The sequence below is a fragment of the Heliangelus exortis genome, chromosome Z (assembly GCF_036169615.1).
Source record: "Heliangelus exortis chromosome Z, bHelExo1.hap1, whole genome shotgun sequence".
NCBI classification, from domain to species: Eukaryota; Metazoa; Chordata; class Aves; order Apodiformes; family Trochilidae; genus Heliangelus; species Heliangelus exortis.
The window spans coordinates 13,058,374-13,078,485 of NC_092454.1; the positions used below are offsets into that span (position 1 = coordinate 13,058,374).

The 20,112-nt window shown below is 37.0% G+C and overlaps 2 long non-coding RNA genes across 2 annotated transcripts in view; one reads left to right on the forward strand and one right to left on the reverse strand.

The window, feature by feature from the left end:
* The first annotated feature begins 3,200 nt into the window (after positions 1-3,200).
* On the forward strand, positions 3,201-14,246 carry LOC139790377 (uncharacterized). Its single transcript, XR_011723470.1, has 4 exons — positions 3,201-3,325; positions 7,226-8,425; positions 12,297-12,678; positions 13,163-14,246. It is a non-coding gene; the product is annotated as an uncharacterized lncRNA (long non-coding RNA).
* LOC139790378 (uncharacterized) overlaps positions 4,992-20,112 on the reverse strand; it is a 65,460-nt gene continuing 50,339 nt past the window's right edge. Inside the window, exons 2-3 of the long non-coding RNA XR_011723471.1 lie at positions 14,002-14,065; positions 4,992-5,397 (exon numbers count right to left, since the gene is read on the reverse strand). This is a non-coding gene — a long non-coding RNA (uncharacterized lncRNA). The remainder of the gene's footprint in view (positions 5,398-14,001; positions 14,066-20,112) is intronic.

Here is a 20,112-nt window from a genome sequence, read left to right on the forward strand (position 1 = left end):
ACTGAAGAGAATAGCAGGGCTCATTTGAAGTTTAACGCAGGAGGATCACAGTAACAGCTCCAGTGCACTGGTTGTGTTTCTGTCCCCAGAGTGACCCTGCAGGGCTCCTATTCCCTGTCTCAGCGTCAATGCAGGCAGTCCCCTGAGGATGGACACTCCCTAACTCACCTTCAGGAGGCTCGAAAGATTAAATAATAGATGTAAGATTTACTTACAGTTAACTGGGATGCTGCACTGTTACATTTCTGTGTCACATCTTTCAAAAAGACTCACAAAACACCAGATGATAAAGCTGACAATCAAGGGAGGCAATTTAAGTAATTTATCTTAAAATAAAGGAAATAGCTTTTTTGAGGTCAAATCACAGTTTCTGCAAAATCAATTGATTTGGTAAGATCAGCTATTCACTCTTGTAAGGTAACTTTAGTTTTCTGTTATGTTAGCACTAGTGCGTATTTACAGACTGAATAAGTATAATTGAAGTTCATATTCTATTGTTTAGAATTTTCCCACTGTCTGGTGAATGAACACACACACTATTCCATTAGACCCAATTATTTTATCCATTAAAACACATTTTTGAGATAAAGAAATACTTCATTTTTTCAGTAGAATTCTATATACAAAGACTTCTCTTCAACTGTACTCATAACAACACAACAAGTACAGAAAGTGTCTGAGCTGAAAAAACACTGTGGGGTGACAGAGAGCATGTTTTCTTGCACTTTCCATCCTCCTGGCTTTCATTTGTGACCATTGCTGGAGACAAGAGTTTGATGGACACTTTTGGTGTAGCACAAAACCTCCATTCTTATATTCTGGTGTGGTGATCCATCCTGTTCAGGTGCAAAGAAGGACTGATGCATTTAGGTGCAGTTTAGCAGATGGAAACTGCATGACAATTTGCTAATCTTTGATTCAGCTCAGATATTTCATCTTGCCTTAGCTGTGCTAACTTAACACTTCTCTTAAATCCTGGTCTGTAAAAATGCAGATTATATACCTGGGAGGCATAATTCAATTAATTGTATGATCACAAAAACAGAGGTCCTGCTGGTGGTTTCCTCTACTGTTGCTATAAAACATAACTTGCCATAGGACCACAAGTTTATGTCTGTCTACACAATTTAGAAGTAAAAAAGTCTGTAACACACAGAGGAATGTTGATTCATTGTATCTGCTTCTTGTGGTGTCATTTTAGCAACATACTTTTGTTGCACAACTGAGCTGAAGATTTTAAAATAACTATAGCAAAAAAAGGTAGAGTACAAATTAATCCTTAGAAAAAAGATCTGAAAAGTTCCTTAACACATGGCTTACATATCCACCTTTTTCTTAAGAGATTTCTGAAATATTTACTCCATTTATTTACATAATCATTGGAATTCAGGGTGCATCTGTAGACATACAAAGTTATCTGTAATACCACTGAACACTGTCTGAACCAGAAATGTTTAGGAAAAGTAAATTAAAGAGTATAACATAGGAAACAGAAGACTACAGGAAGCTTTATAGAGGTAGGCATCGTGAAAGCAATATAATCCTAGTGCCTGAATCACAGGTGGGGTTAGGAATATATTTTTCAGTGCAAAAGGAGTGTACTGCTTCATCTCCTGACTAGCATGTCTAAAACTTCCAGTCCACAAGCAGTAAGAAGAAATACCTGAAGGGTCCTCACTCTTTGTTTGTCTTGCATAACAAGTGAGAGACTTTTATCATTTGTTTGAATGATGTATTTGAGTTGTTCTTATTGAAAGCATTTGCTGCCTACAGGAGTCAGCTTCTCAGTTCCCATGGTGCTGTGTACTTTCTTAAAAGACGTTTCATACATACAGCATCAGATGTTTCTGTGGTTACTATGGTAATGAAAGTACTTGTCTTTTACAGAATTACAGAGTGAAAAACAGAGATGTAAAACAAGAAGACTAAACAGTAGAATTTTAAGTTAATTTCTGAGGTAGTTTTGGCTAATTTGGTAATTCACATACCAGTGGGCTTTCTTTCTGTTTTGATATTAACATAAAACCGAAGTGGAATAATCAAAATAACTCCTTTATCTAGTCAACAGAATTTCTGCTTTTTTGATTTCTACACTATTTGCACAAATGCACACTTGAATGTGTACCTTTGTTAAAAATGTGTCAATAATGAATCACAAAACAAGTATTTAATTATTTCTGTGGTTTTGTGTACAGTATACTCCATTACTTTCTAACACAAATCATTATCAGAGGTTTTACTGAACACAGGAAATATGGCTAGCTGTGTCCAAAGATAGAATAGAAAGCAATTTCTGCACTGTAAAACTAGCATTTTGGAGGTTAAATGCCCCATCCAATCTCATGTAAAGAGGGCAGCAGAGTTCCTGTGCCAAAGGTTACCAATCTACAGAGGAAGAGAATCAACTGGGATGCTCTATTTTCCAATAAATCCAAATATCAAAGGTGTCAGGGAAACAAAGGGCAGGGATTCTGAAAAAACAGAAGTATAAACACAAAGTGACAAAACAAGATCAACTTGGGGAAAATAATAGCTGTGGAAATGATTCAGCCTCTCATACATATAGTTATATCCCTTCTATACAAACTCACACAAGCACATGTAAACATAATACTCTACACACAAAGTATAAATGCAGCATATACCTAGGGAGGAATGAGAAAAAGTGGCCACACATCCAAGTCAGATAACAGATAGGAAATAATCTATGATTATGCAAAGAGATAATGCATAAAAAGCCACTTTAAAAATGGTTATACCAAATTAAGCTGACATTAAGCAAAAAGGACTATATACTCTCTGTGCAGTTCTATTGCAACCATGCCTGTCATACTGGATTCTGCACATTTGCCTGAGTAGCACGTTAAACCCCTTTTCAACAGTTGGAAACATATATTTCAAACTGTTAAACTCCTAGAAATGTTTTCAGTGGTCTAGAAATACATTACCTTACACTTAATGCTATCGCATTTCTATTTCTTCAGTCTTAAGGCCATTCAGATCTTTCTCTATATCCGTAATTAACGTCAGGTGCCTCCCAATCTTATGGCAGTGCATACAGCTGTTATAGAGGTTCTTGCCTTGAGTTTATGGTCTGAAATTACTATGTATAAGAGGAAAGAAATTACATGAGAAACTAGATGAAAGCTCAGGCCACTGAGTCGATGTGAGTTAATTATAGTGTCATACAACGTGTCTGTAACTAAGCCAAGACATGATCTCAGATCACCAGGGTAAGTTGCAGTCTTCTGTGGGGGAGAATAATGCTAAACCAACCAGCTCCTAATATCCCTAATACCATCACTGACATGAAAAACATGTTTAGGTAGGGTTTTTTTTTTCATCTCAATGATATCAATGTTAACAATTTAATTTGCAATAAAACATGTATCATTGTTTATGTCAGAAATATTTTTTCTGCTTGTTCAAATAATAAGGGGAATATTGCTTGCTTAGTAGTAGTAGTTCTAGAAATTATTTAGCACATACTATTAAAATTGTGCCTGACAACAAGAATTATTACTTTCCATCCACGTTTTTATCTGGCATTTATTAATATCACAAACAAGCTGCTAATGAAATGAAGGAGGGACATACAATTTACAGATGCAGTACTGTTTCACTTTACAGATACAATAAACTGGCTAAGCAGATTCTAGGCACAGATGATTTCCATCTTGGTTTGCCCACTCTCCCAAGGAACTGTATCCTAAATCTTACTTGTAACTGTGTACCTCAGCATTTTCCTGCCTTGTTTCTTTTGCATTCCTTGCCCATAACACTGTGTCTTCTGTGTGTGTCCCCCACCTCCAATCCAGAAATCTCCTTGAGTCTCTGGCCCTAGCAAGCTGACACTCAGCTCCCCATTCTGCCCCCAGTTCAATCCTTTTCTCTGCTGCACTGCAGTCAGGTTTTTCTGCTCTGTCTACACACCCAAGTGCAGGAGAGACCCTGCTGCTCCTGGCTTTTGCTCTCCTGGAGCTGAGCTGTCCCACCAGCTGGGAGTGGGGAGCTGGAGTGTCTGTGCTGAGCAAGGTTTTGTGCCTTGGCTACTGCACAACATGCACAGCTGTGTTTTTGGAGTGACATTTTGGAGTGACAGGCTGGCCAGGGTCAAGAACTGAGAGAGGCCATCTCCATCAATCTTCAGACCTGGATCCTTAAGAAGTATTGGAGCATATTCCAAGTGAGATAATTCAAAGTGTAACTCGGCTGTGTGTGAGTGGAGCTCCAAGGGAACAGCTGTAAGAACGCTCTGCCAGACTGCAAATACCATGGTACAGAGGTGGCAGGGATTTTCAAATAAAAGGTTGATAGGTATCTTTTTTTGATTTGAAAAGTTTTCTTCCATCTGGATGGAGGCATTTCATACAAAAGCATTCCTCAAAAGAGTTGGTTTATGACAGGCATTTAGTCTGAGCTGTCACTAAAAGCTCAGAAAAGTTGTAAGAAACCAAAATGAGATACTTTATAAAAATGTCAGTCAGCTTTCATAAAAGAAAGTGCTACCCAGCCCTACCTATAATCATTGTTGTATACAGTATGGCTACAGGGATGTATGTTTTTCTACAAGTTTATACAAGTTACAGACTATTTCTTGTAAGTTCAAGGAAGTAGACATCACAGAATTATCTGATAGGAGAAGATAATTCCACAGGAATTAGTTTAGGCAGCACATTCACACAAATTAAAAACAAAACAAAACAAAAAATAAAAAAACCCACCCAAACAAAGCAAAACAAAAAAAACCCCCAACAACGCAACGTAACTATTAAATTATGAAGGGCCTGAAATGTGAGGACAAGAACTGTAAATGATGACCAGAAGTCAGCTAATGACTTACCAAAAGGTAAGTAATACAGTCAGACAGTGAATTAGAAAAGTTTCGTTACATTCTTTGAATGCTGTAAAGAGTTATAGTGTATGTACTTAAAAGCCTTGGTTTGTTTCCAAAGAAATATAGCCTAAAGCAATTTATGTAGCATACTAAGACAACAAGACTTTTAGACCTCCTTAAAACCAGACATCCCTCCAACTTTTAATAGCTGACCTTCAACATGAGCTGGAAAACCAGCCTTGCTATGTGAAAGCTTAACCTCTCCTTTTGCCTTGTTGCTTTTAAAGGTTGTTCATCCTTATAGATGAGTTTATGAACACCAGACACCAATGATGATATTTTTACATAGGCATAAATGAAGGCAGAATTCCAAACAGATCTCTAAAAACTGAATAAAAGTGACTGATTTTTAAGAGCATTGACTGATTTGTAAATTTTTTTCAAAATCATTTGTAGTCCTGGCATGATATTTTCCTTACCTGTCTGGCAGAGCTTTTCCTCCCCCATCATGGCATAAGGTCAGTCTGTCGAAGTGAGTGAGTAACTGATCTTTTGGTTCACTGAACAAACAGAAAAGAGAAAATTTTGGATGGATCAAAATGATTTGTTGCCTAAAATAAAATTCTATTGCTTTCCTTCAGGTGTTTTACCTTTTTTTTTTCAGCTAAATGTATGTGTGAGGTATTTCAAGCCAATTAAAAAAAAAAACAAAATACACATATAAAAAATTGTATTTTGTTTTCAAAATCCCTGAAATCCCTTCTTTAGTTTGACAAGTTTCACCTGAGACTACACTTTCAGATTACATTTTATTTTCAATTTTTCCCTCTCTCTAAGTAGTTGTCTACTTATGTTTAAGCCTTAGTTAAGCTGATCAACTGTAAATTTTACAGATTTCAATGAATTCTATTTGGAAAAATATTAAACAGTTATTTTTTTTTTTACTGCTTTAAGAGTTTTCTTCACCTGCAAGCAGTAATAAATGTAGTAGATGCAATCCAAAAACATCTAAATAAAACACAAAAATCCCAAAATGTGCCAGTATTGCAAAAAATTTGTTACATTGATTATCTTAGTTCTGCGTATCTCTAAAGAAATATATAGTGAAGAAAGCTAACAGAGACCAATAGCAGCAGGCATTTGTTCTGAAAAATAGCCAGCATTATATAGCTGAAATTAATTTTTAGTGACAAAACCAAAAGCTGTATCATTATAATGTTGTTGGTCATGAACTAGATAAAAAACTATAATGTGATCTAAATTGGTGCAGTCTTTTTCACATGAAAGTGACAGATGTACTCAAATGCATAACATGGTCTGTTGTGGACAGAGTATATATACTGTACAAATTCTTTTGAATTCCTATTTAAAAACAACAACAAAACAAACAAAAAACCAAACCCCACAAAAGAAACCTCCACAAAACAAAACATGATGGCGTGAGAAGCTTCTAATGCTGATGGATATTTTTAAGTTTCAGTTTTTATTTTAAAAATAGAATTTATAAGAAGGCTCAGCTTTTTGAATGTGGTATGGCCAAACTATAACATGCAATTACTTGCTCAGAAGTGTGAGACTGTCTTTCCATCCATCATGCAGAAAGAGTCTTATGCTCTCTGATTTCTTGTATGTATATGTTTCCAACATCCCTCTGCTGTAGATATTTCTAATACTTAGACACCTTCATCCTCACCTTCCCTTTTATAAGGATACTGTACAGGACACAACACGTACCCAAAATCTCAGGTAGTAGCTAAAACCAACTTAGCCATTAGATATTAAACGGGGTATTAAGTCATCATCCTTCACCTGCCCGGTAAATATCTCACACTGCAAACCTTCACTGAGGAACAGCAAGGGAAGCTGGAGTCCATGCCATACATTAGCAGCATTTACGCTTGAGAAATCTCCTGCAAACTTTTTGTTCCTAATCGAGAAAACCAGAATGACCCTGTTTACAGATGAATCCAAATAATTCTCCTGGGTTTGGATGATGTCTCACTCTGTTTTAGCCATCAGTCAAAGAGTAACTGTACTTGCTTTCACATTTTGACTGAGGGGGCAGCACCTGACACACCTATCACCTTAAGTGAAGTCTAAAACTTCCCTAGATCAAAGATATACTTAATAGCAACCATTCAGCATGTAGCAGAACAATTTATTTTCTCACTAATGAGTTACAAGCAAAGCCCCACCTGACTGTTGAAAAAGTTAAAAGCCACAGGAAATACCCGAGAGAAATGCAGACTCAAGGTGATCCAAGTAATTAAATTGCTTAGGCCAAAGAGAACTACCTGAGAGAGAGAGACCCAGAGGTGCTCAGAACATCTAGGGAGAAAACAAGTGACTACTGAAACAGAAGAACCCCTCTGTTCGCCTCTGTTTGAGATCAGACTGATCTTTGAGACTGAAATGACATCATGGAGGCTGCATGGGCTCGAACACTACTGCAAGTTCAGCCACTGACATTTTGTTGGATATCAGCACGTGCTACATATCTGTTGTGCCACAGTCACAGAACAGCCCATGTGAGAAGATGGACTCATCAGCATACAGGTTTCTCATACAACCTCCTGTCCTGCAGCAGAACACAGTCTGATCCAGAAGAAAACTCCAGTGCAGGGGTCCCAGCTGGCAGCACACACAAAAGGGATGGTGCTGCATTGTCCTGCAGGCACCAATAACCCTCGGGCCCTCCAGGAGCCTTTTAGAGGCCTCTGCTGAATCTACCCAGCAGATGGGATGGAGAACACCTGGCTCTGATTTGCTCCAGTTCCCGCATTACCTGCAGATTGTCTGCTGCCAACCTCAAAGGCTACCCTTCTAGAAGATTCTCCACATGCCAGCCAGGTCTCCAACACATTAGAGAGGCAATGTGAGTGACTGCAGAGCCACCAGGGTTTGCACCTTTGTGCTCACAGGCTTCACATGAGAAGTACAGACCCTCTGAGCTGGAGGGTACATTCATAGGTTTGGGTTACCTGAGCAAGTCACTGCCCATTATTTAACTGATGGTGAATGACCACTGGATTTCAGGCTGGTTTATAACTAGTTTAGTCATATTTACCACAATTAAAAAAACAAAAAAACAAACAAAACAAAACCCAGAATAACTGCATTAGGGTATGCAATGCATAATGGATGAGGTGACCTGAGATCCACCTGGGCACTCATTAGCCTGGACGGTTTTTTGGTTTTTTTTGAGTCATATTCAATAGCACTCTTAGACTTTCTAGATAACATTTGTTATTCAATATATATTATGAACTGTCTTACTGTCAGCTGTAGAAAATACAACATGACTTTGTTGTATGCAAAAGTAATGCTTGTGGGTTGTTATATTACTGTGTAATGTATGAGAAACTTCCAAAACAATTTACAAAATAGTGGGTAATAAATTGCAATTCCTGCTGTAGGAAGGTGAACAGAAAGCTCTTGGACCAAGACTCAAAGCCAGACACTGTACTTCCTGTCTTTCAGATCTTCTAACATGTAAATTGACCATTACAAAGAGGATTAACTACAAGAAGTGTACGACTGAAGCCTGACATTCAGCCCTGCTCTTTATTTGCTGCCAGAGCAGACCAGGTGTCCAGAATCCTAATGCTCCGCTCTGCAGTTGGGGTTTATGTGATCTGCACACTAAGCACAAGTCACCATTGTTTACTGGCTTTAATTTATCGGTGTCCTTAACAACTGGCTATTTTGTGTCTAATTGTACTTTAAATTGCTAGTACAAAATCAAACAGCAGTTGGAACTCAAAACACTCACTTTCATGAAGTACAGTTATTTTAAAAAATGTTTTATTTTATCAGAGAATTAAATTTATGCTCAGAATCTTCAGGCTTTCTCACAGAAAATTACCTTGTGGTATTTTACTTACATTAGGGGCTTAAGATTCTCATTATTTTCTTAGGAAATCTTTATTATATGTACTAGAAATGGGATAATGTTGTAAGAAAGTGTTTCCAAAAGCTGGAATAATAGTATCACAGGCACATCTGTGCCTTTGCAAAATGAAGCCTTGGGCATCTGAGAATCTCCCCTCTTAGCACTTCTTGCAAAAGCAGATCCAAGTATTCTGACAAATACCATTTTCGAAGATCTGTCTTATTTACCAAAAGTTATCTCATATTTGCAGTTCATAATGTGGGACAGAGCTGAGGGCTGTCAGGGAACACAGTGTCCGTAATATCTGACTGCACATTTGGGATGTTATTCTTGTACAGTCCAGACCATGTCTCGTAAGAATACATTTCACCTGGAGGAAGTGAATTTAAACTACATTACTTGCCAAATATTTTGCAATCTACTGTGCTGAAAGACACCATGAAATAGTAATAGCTAGCTTCTCTCCCTGGAGCTAAGAGAATTATACAGATCTAGAAGGAGATGTCTCTTATTAGCCCATTCTTTTAGATGAAAAACCCTGCAGGCTTAAAGATTATAAGAAATTTATCCTGGGACACACTAAGCACCCCTTGCAAAGCTGGAGGCAGACACTCAATCTCTCCTGTCTATCCCATGCTCTAATAAGAAGACCCCAAATTTTCAGTAAAAACTGAGGGCCTTTTTGACCTAAACAAAATGCATGGATTGTCACATAAGATAGAAGCAAGATCCATTTTACAGAGTGCAAGACTACATGTCTACTTTTCCAGGGCCTGACTTCATTTTTCCACTGCAAAATTATTCCCAGGCAGAGCTGACAGAGTTTTTCTGTTGATCTATGATCACCAGATGTGCAGTTGCCCATGATGAAAGTATAAATTCTAACGTTATGGGCATGTAAGCTTAGAAAAATGCAGTGAGAACTATGGCAGCCATATAGTCAGCTCTCAGTTATGTGTATGTAGTTATTTGGGTTGCTCTATATTAAACATTACTAAGCAAGTTCTGCTATTAGAATGTATTTCCATCCTGTGAAATTTGGTTCCCATGTTGCCAGCCATGGATTAGCCTGTGGTGCTTCTAACAGTAATGAAACAGTTTTAAGTGCTTGGAAAAAAAAAACAATGGAAAAAAACCCCAAACAAAATGAAAAGGTAAACACATTTTGCTGTGTTTAACACATTTTGCACGTTTGTTTAACAACAAGAAAAAAAAACACTAAAAAAAACTCACTAAAAATTTTTCAAACTCACATCATAAAGGTAAAATCCTGGTTGGAAGTGCCACTTGTAATACTGTAAATTCATTACAAAATATTTTAGAAGGATGTTTAATGAAATTCATAAAAACATTAAGCGAGCGTAGAAAGCTATCAGCATTTGACGGCATTTAACATATGATAAGCAGTAGACACAAAATTCTCTGGGCAATATGTAAGCTCAATTCTACTCTACTTTCTTTAAGTCCTGGAACTGAAATCCTCCCCAAATGCATTGGAATCTCTGTAATTTACTCGAATGAATGCACCCACTGTTGAAATGCAGAGCTCCCCCTTCGTGCCCCCACCACATGAAGAGGCACGCAGTGGTTGTTCCATGCCATGCAGCAACTCAGCAAAGAGTGGGAAAAACTGCAGGGCTGCTTCTATAGATAGTAATCAGGCTGTATCTTTACACAGATGTAAAGAACGCTTCTGTAAATATTTTTAGCATTTAGAAGAGGGCAGAGGCTTTATTAGTTCTTTCTAGCAGTCCTAGCAGTAACTGCGCTACAACATTTACAACATTGCTGAGACAGTATGTAAGATAATATGTAGCATAGAGAAACTGCTGCAAGCTGAAATGCTAAAGTTCTAGCAATTGCAGAGATACTTTTTCCAAGATATAACATACCACTACTGAATTATCAGGTAAATTTGAGAGACCTGTTTAGATTATAGGCTGACACTGGATTTGGTCTATGATATACCTATGGCATTTTCTCTGAGATAGATTGCTGCTACAACTTCAAACTAAATAATTGGAAAATCAGTATTAGCCTTGAAAAAAGTTATTAGCCATTCTTTCTGCTACTCCACTTCCAAAGCAAGAAGAATTAAACCATCATTATTTGTAAGCCCTGGCAAATGTAAACAGAGTAATGAAACTTTACTGAACTTTATGTTTTCAAGATTGCTGTTCAGTTTTCTTTAGAAATTTGATACTGTCATGTGAGACAGGCTTGGCAGAGCTCTGCCTTGTGCACAGGCATTCTTTTGTTGGTATCTAGAGCTGAATTAAGTTGTAAACACCAGTTTATGATTCTTTCCCATACATTTTAAATTTATTGTGAGAAATTAATAGAAAAGCCTGGAACAGGGATGCTATGATTCAACCTGCTAAGATTGAAAGACACATTTATTTAATGTGTGCTTTATTTTAAAGATTATATCCATACACCACGTATTTACATTGCATATCAAGAGTTCGGCCCTTTGTCAACCTGTTCTACAGATTTGGGAAAAAAGGTTAGATTGTCAGTCTAGTAGATATGCATACATAGATTTATATTTTGATGGTGTTGTCACTTTTCCTGTTCTGTGTTCCTAACTTGCACTCAGAAAACCTTTACAATTCTCATGTCTAGGAAATATGGAAGAGATTTCTGTCTTTATAATATAAAGCAATACACATTTATGTGGTATTTCCATTGGAATAGAAGGGTCTAAATGCTTTTCCAATATTTGTGAGCTTAGATGAGGAAGACTTTTCACTTTCATTTTGTTAAAGAATGAGGTATAGAAATACTGGATTTCCAACACTTTCCCAAGTAGCTCTGAATGCTTCATTTTCTAGAAAACTTACGTGAGATATTTGCAGTGAGATCATGATGCTGAGCCTCTACCTCATTTCTTTGTTTGAGTGGTAACTGACTTTTCAAAATAAAAGAGCTCTCTCAAAAAATATGTAAAAATAGTGCGCAGTTCTCAAAATTTTGAGGCACACTGTATCTCAAAAAATACACAGTTCTGTAAAATGTTCAGGATCAGAACATAGGTCTTCTGAGCATGATTCCAGCCCTAGCCCCAGAATTCTCCTATGCTGCCTGTTTATTGCTCTCAAAGAGCTTCTAAATTTACTTTCTAATTTGTGGTGGTCATCAAAAGGTGCGATGCACCTGACAGCTGTTTTAGCAGGAGTCCCTTCTTTCCATTGTGACTTTGGGATTTTACTGCCAAGGATTGGGGGAAGAGCCTTCTTCTGAAAAGATATTTTGTTTAAGAAGTCAAACAATACAGAAAATATATTTTTTTTCTGTATATATAAATCATTTATAAGGTCCTAGCTGTCACAAGTCAGTTCTAAAGGATGATTTCTCACATCTTCTTTTTGCAGCCCAGTAATAAAGCCAAGTCTATGAACACGGTAGTTTTAATAGTGCATTTGAAAGTACTCTGAAATGACCTCACCAGGAAAGTGTCTGTCTTATGCTTATGTTATATGGATGCCCTAAGTTATTTATATGGTTGGGGTTAGCCCATATCTCATAGAAAGAAATAAAAGTATTCTCTCTGTTTTGACTCTCTAGTTTACCTGACAAACACTGGCAGACTTCAGTGGGAATCATGCATTCATCCACACATGGAAGACCAAGAAATAAAGAACAGAGCCCAGAAACATAAAAATGGACTATATCTATCTCTGTTTAAATATAAATAATTATGTTAATAGTAGTCATCTCAACAGAACACTTAAATGGGGAATAACTTAATAGACTAGCTAAATAAATGAGAAATAAATAATGACTGCAGAGATGAAATCTAAGTTTATTAGGGCCCTGTTGGATTCTAATATATATGCATTGTAGTGTTACAGCTGTAGTTTCTATTTCACAACAAACTAAGCTACTTGTAGTTATGCAAGAATGTTATAGTTCAAAAGCTTTGAAATACTGGGTTTCTCCTATACCTGTACCTGAGTACAGTAACTCTGAAATTCTGTACAGATCTTTACTCAGTGGCAAAAATTCAAGAAAATTAATTTTAAGTCTTGGGCTGCAACAGTTATAGGGGCTGAAATATCAGATATCTAGTTCATTCTGTATCTGTGTGGTTTTATTCTGTTTAAATGACTACAGCACAAGCAAGCCATTTTTAATTAACATAAATTTAGATTGTTAATTTTAGTTAGACCACATATTTAAAATGGAATGGAATGTCATGGAATTCAGCTTCTGTTTAGTATCAGTCCAGAGATGCCCAAAATGTTTGCAGTGTAACTCAAGGAAACATGAAGAGAGCTAAGATGTCTTGAGATCTCTGTTTCAGTGCTGCCCATTCACTACCCTATCCATATAGCTAATTTTTTATTCAATTTAGCACCAAAGTTAGCCTCGCAGTACTGTAAGAATACACCTCTGTCACTGTCTGTTTACTGAAGTCATAATTTTAAAAGAGGAATGCCTGATTTCCATAATAATTCCCTCCATGTAAATACTATTTCTGATTATTTTATGGTTATTTTCTAAGCTAAAACTTGTTCTTCTATTTACACAACAGAAACAATCTTTGTGACATAAAATAAATGAAGCCACCTGCACTGGAAAGCATAAAGAAATGCTAAGAAATAATCAACCCCAAGTCTTTTCTCCTCCCTTCACTATTTTTTCTCCATCTGTAACATGAGTAAAAGTCACTAGATTACTTTGTGAAATACTTTCAAATCCGCAGATGGGAAGTTTTATGTGAGAACTAGGTATAATTTTTTATAACTAATATTAGTAATATTGAGTAAAATCTATATTTGGGGAGACTAGCTTACAGACATAAATTCTGCTAATTTAAAGATCCTAAAGAGGTGCAGGTAAATGTAAATGTACATTTACTTCAGTATCTCCTTTCACACCATAACCTGTCCAAACAGTTATGCAGTAAGTGAGTATCTGACAAACTGAGCTTACAGCAGCATTCTTTGAAAATCTAACAGGAGGCAGGATACTGGTATGTGATGAAAGACATTAGACAATCTGAAAAAACATGCCTGAACGTTTGAAACCTTAGGAAAATGTTTACAATAATGTGGATGATACAGGCAATACATGTACACTTCTTTGTTCTATATGTGTCCCCTGACATCACTTTTGCCTTAAAGACCTAATAAATGTTTCCAGGTTTCCATAGATAACACTGCCTTGCAGTAGACATGGGTTTAACTGCACTTACAATATTCAAAAAAACTGTTTTTGCCTTTTTCCTTTGTACAGATATCAAACCTCTTTATTTAGTTCAACCTACCTTTCACTAGAAGCAATCTGGTAGTAGTGGGCTACTGTGAAGGGATACTGGCTCAGGATCACATCTGAAAACAAAATATAAATTAAAAAATTGTAATTCAGTCACTAGGCTTCCTCCATTCCACTTCTTGAGAGATGTCAAAACATCTGTTTTAAAACTTTGTTTTAAACATTTTTTTGATAAATACTTTTTTGAATATACTTTTGTCGGATTTCTACTACTTAAACTGTTCTCTCAAAATAAAATCAAAAACTATAAATAACATATATCTCATTCCAGGTTCAGATTTAATTGAAGGCTATGATTGCAGTGAAATTTAAATTTATTTCATTAAATGCTTTTGATTCATATAAGAGTTCATGCTTTGTTCTTTCTGAAGATCAAGAATATTTTTTTCACCACTAGGTTGGCGAAGAATCTACAGCAAAACCAACATTGTAGTTCAAACCTTTCCTGGTAAGAATAATATGTGAAGGATAAAATATTAACAGATTTGTTTGATGCTTCAGATACTAACCTCTCAGTTATTCTCAAGATTTCAAACTCATTGTCCACATGCTTCTGATACTTCCTCACTAGAATGATTTTTATTGTTGGCTTATACAGAAATTCACACTGAATCACATATGGATGGATATTTATGCTTCAGAAATGCTTATAGAAGCTTCAAGAATATTTTGGGATATATACTGGGGGGAAATTAAACTGATATGAATCTTCTCACTATTAAATTTTTTTCCAGAAAAATTCTGATGAGCAAATAAAAAATATATTTCATGTGCCTGGTCAGGTAAACAGTAATAATGGATATTTCATGGTGGATATGAAGAACTACCTTGGCTATATAATCTGCTACATATTTTGGGATATTTTCTTCATCCTAAACTTCGTAGACATATAGCACTTTCCTCCCATCTAGCTTGCTAGCAGACTGTGCTAGTAAAGGATGGAAACAAACCTAAACAGAGAAAAGCAACGTGCTGTCTGGAGCTGTTCTATAGCAGACCAATGCATATTATATAAAACCACTTCAGGAATTCAGCCAAAGAAACTGGGTTGCCTGCAGCTTCTCAACGTGACTGAAAAACCATAAGAGGTAGGCAGACAGAAAGAGGAAAATGAGACAGGTATGTAGCTTCTTTCTGTGCTCTGAAGTGCAACAAATACCAACAGAAGGGTGGGGATGTTGTCCAGTAAACTTTGATGCACTAACATTTCAGTAAAGGAACAACTGTGGCAACTGTTAGCAGAATTTGTGTGCTCCAGCAATGCAAAAATGGGTACTTTATACATGCTGATTATTAGTTATCCAAGCAATCAGATTATACAGTATACTTTGTATAATATTCTTGTATATTATACAAAGTATAGGAAAGATTTTGGGCACCTCTCTTGAAACTACGGATATAAATGGATCTAAAAATGGGCAAGCAAGATACATAGGAAGAGGAAATTGGTCTTTATTAGACCAAAAGATAAAGGTGGAAAAACAGATGAGTGTTATCCTTCATTAATTTATGTTTACTTATTCTGAAATTATTTTTATAGAACTGTATCTGTTTAACCTTTAAAAATTTTATTACTTCCCCTTACCAATTTCTCCTTTAAATAACTGGGCTTTTTCTGAGATCTTGGCTTAAAAATTAAATTAAATAAGGTTCCAAAAGTCTCTCAGATTGAATAAGATGTGGAAAATCTTGCCTGTGTGTCTATCTTCCAGATTTCTCTTTTTATCCTGACTTTATCCATTTTTATTGTGATATTCTGAAATCTTTCCTGCAATGTCAGCCTTATGACTTATTTCTTTAATAATTTTGCATGTAAGATTTTCGTTTCAGCATTAGGAAAAAAAAAACTTGGACAGAACCATTCTCTATATGTAGCACTCGCACTTGATATTAATATTCAGATTTGTGGGTCAGCTTCCCTTTTTCTGAGAGACTTCAATTCTGAGAGCAGTAGTTCCTGTTTCTGGCATGCTGGAGTGGGGTTTTTTTGATCCTTTTGAACTACAATTCCATGCAGACATACTTGTCTGCATTTTGCTGGTAAAGCAGGCACAAGAATCCACAAAGAATTAAGGTGTCTGGTTTACACTTCTCCTCCATACTAGAGAGACTATCCAGACTGAGCAGCTACCCAGCTTTCTTCCAGTCCCTGCAAGCCAGGAGGCTGAGGGAGGATGCATTGTGTCTGGATGTTTTCAGGTGCAGCTGTGATTCCTTGTAATTGATTTTTTTTGATTCAGTTTAACTAAACACCTTTTCATACTGAAGTCTGTTATAACACATTACATCTTTAATATAATAAAACCCTGGAGATTAAATGCATCTAAATTACCAAGGAAATGTTAGGCCTTTTTGGCTGTTTAGCTGTGATAGAAATTCCAAATTCTGAATGTGAACCTTACAATCCCTATAAAGAGATAAAAATGGAAGGATCATACATGGAAACATATGGGCTACCCTGTTACACAGAGCACTACCACAGAGCAGGCTCTAAGAACTATTATTTTTTTCAGTGTACCCATACTTTAAAAGCAGGCCTCAAAAGTAATTGCAGGAAAATGCAACAGCAGAAAGTGTGTACCATTTCTTGTGTACTATGACCAAAATTTTGACTATACTGCATTAAAGTGAGTCCCATAAACGTGTACCTGAATCCTCTTACAATTCCCCAGAGAACGTCTATGCCTTTTTTTCCCTGCCTCTTATATATGGCAAGTACTCACTTCTTTTTTAAAAACACTTCCTTCACTATCCAATAGTGACAGGAGCTGCCCACAGGGCTGCTGTTTGTGTGCTCTACCACTTCCAACTTTTGCTCACAGAATTCATTTGTTTACAATCACTGTGGCAGCATGGACTGCTATGCCAACTAAAAACTGCCACGGGAAAAGAGAGAAAAGCAAGGGAAAGAAAAGTGGAAAAATAAAAAAGGAAAAGAAGGGGAGGGGAGGAGAGGGGAGGGGAAGGGTTAAGGGGAGGGGAGGGGAGGGGAGGGGAGGAAAGGGAAGGGAAGGGGAGGGGAGGGGAGGGAAGGGAAGGGAAGGGAAGGGAAGGGAAGGGAAGGGAAGGGAAGGGAAGGGAAGGGAAGGGAAGGGAAGGGAAGGGAAGGGAAGGGAAGGGAAGGGAAGGGAAGGGAAGGGAAGGGAAGGGAAGGGAAGGGAAGGGAAGGGAAGGGAAGGGAAGGGAAGGGAAGGGAAGGGAAGATCTAAGCTGAAGCATAATACTAATCATGGAGAAGAGTGCAGAAAGAATCAAACTCCAGAATTACCCCATAAGCTTAAGTTTCCCCTTTCCACAGAAGTCTGTTCAGCTTTCAGTGTACTGCTGACTAAAAACCTTCTATTAAAAACAGAAAAAACCCTGCAACCTTATATTAAAATTTATCTTAGTTTAAAATCAGACATTATCACTATTATTACCACGTACATGTATCATACATGTAAGTACCAGATAATCTCTAATGTTCAAATTTAGTTCCAAAAAGCTCCTGTACAAAAAGCCCAGTGATCTGGGCAAGCATTTTGCAAGAGATACAGAAAGGGTAAAATATCAGACACTTGGCCAGGTGCATTCAGTGTAATGAATTGCAGTTGACAGCATGATACCACTGCATGCATGCTCCTAGCCGTGGCAAACATGATTTAAGTGCATTACCTTACAGTTCAGAAATGATATATGAGAGACCTCATGGTATCTTAAAGCTTAACTTAAAGTCACAGAACACAAATCTATTACAGGAATATTTCATTACTATGATGTTCAGTCTCAGGATGTGTATAACCACATGAGTGTGTTATTTTTCTTCATGTACTAGATCATTACCAGCATGGTCATTTTTATAAAAGTTCTAAGTTTCAATTTAAACTTCACATTTCATAGCAGATTGTGTCTGTTGCTCAGACAGAAGAATTTTCAACTTAAATAGCTACTGCTGGCTTTAGGTTCATTACACATTATGTGTAAAAAGTGTCAACATCCTTATTATGTTCTCAGAAATCCTATCTGAGAAGAGATAGGTGCAGATTAAGTCCAAGTAAGAAAGCAGTTTGAGGAAAGGGCACCACATTCTTATGAGCTCTGCATACAGGAGGGTCGGATCTTTCAGAGAGGATATCAGCAAAAGTCTTAAGGTTGCCCAGGAGGTAACAGGATGATTCAGCCACCTTCATCGGCAAGCTGGAGGCTGCAATACACGAAAGGGAGATCTGTGGGTGAGTATACCACAGTTCTTTGGCGTCAGTGTGACAGCAGGGAAAGTACCAAAACTCCAAAAGTGTGCAATGGGTGATCTCTCTTGGATACAAAAATAGAGGGGGGGTTAATCTGTCAAACAGGAAAACAAGAAATGTCTATTTTTTCTTCTTATAACCATTTTCAATAACTCTTTGTCTAGTTTGAAGAATAAACAGCTCAGGATTATCACACAAAGCTATTTCTAGAAGGACAATATGCAACTTTTAAGAAAACCTGTTTTGATATTGTATTATTTAGTAGGTCTCTCTTCAAAAGAATATACAATTATGAACTAAAAAAAGAAAGCAATTTCACAGTCACAATTAATATTAATGAAATTATAAAATGTAAGGTGTCACAGAATTGCTGCAAATGCATTACTCTCTGCGTTCCCAGCATTTCTGCAGGATGTAAAATCACACTGCCCAAACAGATGTTTCCTTCATTATTTATTTTATGTAAAGAAGCTAATGTTGTGAGAATAAGAAGCCATACAGAAGTGTGAAGTTTTCTTTCTGCGGCAATTAAAATCCCTTAATAAAGATTGTCATTACGCATAAACCTTGTAAATTAAAACCTGTGTGAATGTGAATTTTGCTGTCATTAATACCCGCTCAGTGCTCAACAGCTAGTGGAATTCAGTCAGACAAGATCATCAGAAGAGTAAAGGTGTTTATGTGAGAGCAGAAATGAAATCTGCAGCCTGATGCATGATGGCTGAGTTAATGCTGGATGGTGATGCAGGAGAGATTGAAGGCACAGAAACATGAAGGACAGAGATATTTTATCCTCATGAAAGTAATTTCACCATGGTCATGGCATCTTCAGAAAATATCTGAAAGTAGCTGAAACAAGATACTAAGTAAAACGCTGCGGGAGACTGCCCTAGATCCTTCTGTGTGCATGCTCAGTATATATGAGAAAGCAGAAAAAGGGAAGAATAAAGAGCAGTAAATGAAAGCTATTATCATTGCTTTCCATCTTGCAGAGAAGTTCTAAAGCTGTAAAAATGGGGGCCCTTCGTGGAGCAGTCTTGTCAGCCAGACTGACTCCTGCACCTGTTGTGTCCTCTGAAACTCAACCAGAGGTGGGGGGGCATGGAGTCATGCAATCTCCATTGAGTCTTCCGTCTGTCCTTGGGTTTCTGCCATCTTCAGGGAATAGGCACTGTTCCCAATTTTTTCTCTACTAGGGAGCAGCACTCTCCTACAGTCCCTAAAGAAGGGTTCACCTAGACACATTCTTTTTCAAACTCTCCTGTTATGCCACCTTCTTTTATAAGAGGATCATTTAAGCAAAAATGTTTCTCTTTGCCTCTCATCTTTTAAAGTAATTTCTAGCCGTTCTCCCCAGATTGCACATTGTGCCTCATTCACAGCTGGCTCCTATCAAGTTATTTAAATGCTTAATATTCGTCGCTTTCTTCATCAAATGTATATGCAAGCATCAAAACATGTTGCTTGCATATACTTTAGCTTTATTAGTACCACAACCACCACCATGAAACACACACACTACAACATTTTTGAAGGAAAGCTTGCATCTTTCCAGCACAATGCCAGGTACTTTCTGACTCTTAGAAGCTCTCATCAAATAAAAGGCCAGGTTAAGTAATATTTAACATTTATCACAGGAAGACAAAACATCAGAAGGCAAAGCAATAACTGAAACTAGGAAAGTACCTCTGGCAGAATTGATTCTAAGACAGTGTAAGAGGTAGACAGAGAAAACATTTTTTACTCTGGATCTTCTGCCTTTGGACAGCTGCTATGCCTTTATCATTTCATATAAAAAACTATTGGTGGCAAATACTGTAGCAAATCTTTCATCTTCACATCAAAAAAGGTGTTTCTAAGGTGTACTAATAAGA